This window comes from Podarcis melisellensis (genome assembly GCF_964234715.1).
Source record: "Podarcis melisellensis genome assembly, chromosome: 17".
Lineage (NCBI taxonomy): Eukaryota > Metazoa > Chordata > Lepidosauria > Squamata > Lacertidae > Podarcis > Podarcis melisellensis.
In genome coordinates, this window is record NC_138534.1 from 7,561,533 (window position 1) to 7,565,216 (window position 3,684).

Here is a 3,684-nt window from a genome sequence, read left to right on the forward strand (position 1 = left end):
GGGTTAATGCTGTAGCATAGAATATTGTAATGCCATATGCCTTAGACCAGGGGTAGGCAAACTAAGACCTGGGGGCCAGATCCGGCCCAATCACCTTCTCAATCCGGCCCATGGACACTCTGGGAATCAGAGTGTTTTTACCTGAGCAGAATGTGCCCTTTTATTTGAAATGCAATTCTGGGTTATTTGTGGGGCATAGGAATTCGTTCATATCCTCCCCAAATATAGTCTGGACCCCCCCCCCACAAGGTCTGAGGGACAGTGGACCAGCCCCCTGCTGGAAAAGTTTGCTGACCCCTGCCTTAGGCAGTCCCCCCCCCCCCCGTTAGTCGGTAAATACTGATCAGTCTTAGGTACAAATTAATGTAAATATTCTTCAGTAACGTAAGTATTGCCTGCCTGTCTTGTACATTCAATCTAACAAGAGCAAGTACAGCAAGTAAAAGTCATATGTTACTTTTAAATTTTAAAACCAAGTGTGTTGCATTGTTTTCTTCTAGGAGGGAAACAGAGAACTATTCAAAAGGCCAAATGTCCTGGGGCAACTTCCACACAACTCTGTATAATTACCACAATGATAATATCACCCATTTTTCCTGTAAAGACGAAAGGAAACAGAACAGAGGGAAAAGGAGAAGCTGGCAAACTTATGCATCAATTCTCAAAGCTGCATAGTTGTTCTTATAATGACCAGCTTGAATGGAAACAGTTCTGAGATAGGGGAGCCAAATGTCAAGGGTGGGTGGGTGTCCTGTCAGCTGAGGCCATGGAGCTCTCTTCCATTTCTCCCTCTCCTGCAACTAGACTGAATGCCCCCATCCCTGGTGGTTAAAGTCCCTGCAGGCAGAAAGCTAGCTAGAGAGCTGAGTGGGTGAGTAATAAATAATAATACTAGTTTACTATTTATACCCCGCCCATCTGGCTGGGTTTCCCCAGCCACTCTGGGCTGCTTCCAAAAAACAATATTAAAATACTGTAATACACCAAACATTACAAGTTTCCCTAAACAGGGCTGCCTTCAGGTGTCTTCTAAAAGTCTGGTAGTTGTTGTTCTCTTTGACATCTGGTGGGAGGGTGTTCCACAGGGCGGGTGCCACTACCGAGAAGGCCCTCTGCCTGGTTCCCTGTATTTTTTTTAAAAAATTTTTATTAAATTTTGCATAGATATACTTCACAAAACATACAGAAGACAGGAACAAACAAAAAAAAAGAAAAAGAAAAACATTAAATACATACAACATAAACAACTCGACTTACATTGATTTTACAACAACATTAATCGACTTCCTTTTATCTCGATTTTGGATAATGTTATCTTAATTATCTATCTGCTGTATCTATTCCAAAATAAAATTTTTACGTAGTAAGCGCTATCTCGTGCCTACTGTGATTTTTTGAATACATATATATTACTGATTAACATTTTGTTTTTCCCCTTGTCTCTGTTTCCATATATGTCCTAAATTTATCCCATTCATTGCTAAATTTTGTGCTTTTTTGGTTTCTTATTTTCTGTGTCAATTTTGCCAGTTCTAAATAATCAGATAATTTTAATTGCCATTCCTGTATTGTTGGGATTTTTGATGTTTTCCAGTGCTGTGTTATGAGGGTTCTGGCGGCCGCTGTTGCATATTGAAAAAAGGTTCTATCTTCTTCTTTGATGTCCTTACCAATTATCCCCAGCAGGAAAGCTTCAGGTTTTTCAGCAAACGTGTATTTAAGAAATTTTTTTAGCTCATTATAGATGGATTCCCAATTTTTTTTAAGAATCTCGCACGTCCACCACATGTGAATGAATTCGCCCTCCTTATTCTTACATTTCCAGCACAATTTATCTCCCGTTCTATAAATTTTATGCAATTTTATCGGCGTTATGTACCATCTGTACATCATCTTGTACATATTTTCCTTGAGTGTCGTGCATGCAGAAAAATTCATATCTTTACACCATAGTGCCTTCCATTTGTCAAACTCTATATTGTACCCAAGATCTACCGCCCACTTCACCATCACCTCCTTTACTTCCTCATCCTTGGTGTCCCACTCGAGCAACTGGTTATACATTTTTGATAATAATTTCGTTTTACTTTCTATTATTTCAATCTGGAATCTGGATTTTTTCTCACTTATTCCAATCTTTTTATCTTCCATTCACATTGAATTTATTTGATGGTAATGGATCCAGCTGGTCAACTTATTTTTTATTTCTTCGTATGGTCTTATCCTCCACCCGGCTTCTGTTTTAGTTAGTAAATCCTCATATGTCCATCTTTCTCCCTCAATATTTGATTTTTTAATTGTTAAAATATCGATTGGTGATAACCACTAGGGCGTTTTCTGCTCCAACAATTTTTTATTCCTTTCCCACGCTTCCAATAGTGGCCCTCTAAAGATATGGTTAGAAAAACCTTTAAGAACCCTTCCCTTATCTCGCCATAGGTAAGCATGCCAACCAAACCTTAGGTTAAACCCCTCTAGGTCTAACAAATCTTTATTTTTAATGACGATCCAATCTTTAACCCAACAGAGGCATGCGGCCTCATAATATAACCTCAAATTTGGAACCGCAAGACCCCCCCATCTCTTTGATCTGTAAGCAGTTTAAATTTGATTCTGGGTCTTTTTCCCTGCCAGATAAATTTGGAAAGTAATCTCTGCCAATCTTTAAATATTGAAGTTCCCCTGATTATTGGGATGTTCTGAAATAAGAAGAGTAATTTAGGTAATAAACTCATTTTGATCGCCGCCATTCTGCCCAACCACGAGAGATGTAATCTGTTCCATGTATCCAAGTCCTTCATTATTTCTTTCCATGTTTTCTTATAATTATTTTCAATCAAATTTATATTTTTCATAGTTATCCAGATTCCAAGGTATTTTACTTTTTTAATTATTTTAATTCCAGTTTGTCTTTCAAGCTCATTTTTTGTATCTTCTTTCATATTTTTAGTCATTATTTTGGTTTTTTCTCTGTTCAGTTTAAATCCCGATAATTTTCCAAATTCTTCTAGTAATTTTAAAACATTGCCGATACTCTCCTTTGGTTCTGCCTGGTTCCCTGTAACTGGCTTCACACAGTGAGGGAACGGCCAGAAGGCCCACGGTGCTGGACCTCAGTGTCCAGGCTGAATGATGGGGGTGGAGACGCTCCTTCAGATATTGCCTGCGCGCTCATCTTCTACTTGCAGGGAGCTTTTGCATGTCTTGGTAGGAAGGGATTCAGTCAACCCTCGCACCCCCTCAACTTTCTATCAACTCCTGCCTGGGCAAGGAAGGCTCCCTCTCGCTCCTTGTGGTCCTCGCTTGACAGGACCGCAGGCCGAAGCCTCGTTGCCACGGCAACACGCACGTTTTTATTTTGCCCTATCGGCGGCCTGAGAACCCCGTTAAGGCGGGGCATTAAGGCACGCATCGTTTCTCATCGGCGGCAACTGAAAGCTATTTCCCAGACTGAAAAGCGGCCCCACCAATCGCAAGCCGGTGAGAGCTCAGCACGCGCGGCTGCAGGATTTGGAGGCAGGCAGCGGGGATGATCGGCGGCGGCGGCTGCCAATGGAGAGCGAGAAAGGAGCGCATAAGAAAACCAGAGCGCTGCGGCGAGCAAGCGACTCCTCGCGCGCGAGGCTGGCCAATGAGGAGAAGGCGATGGGCGGGGCTCCGAACGGGACGCTCGTTGCGAGGGGG

General features: G+C 41.7%; 1 long non-coding RNA gene across 1 annotated transcript; it reads right to left on the reverse strand.

Annotated features, from left to right (window-relative positions):
• Window positions 1-534: 534 nt before the first annotated feature.
• LOC309360396 lies at window positions 535-3,324 on the reverse strand. The gene is made up of 2 exons (XR_014164098.1): window positions 3,147-3,324; window positions 535-863 (listed from the first exon to the last, which is right to left on the reverse strand). It is a non-coding gene; the product is annotated as an uncharacterized lncRNA (long non-coding RNA).
• Window positions 3,325-3,684: the final 360 nt, after the last annotated feature.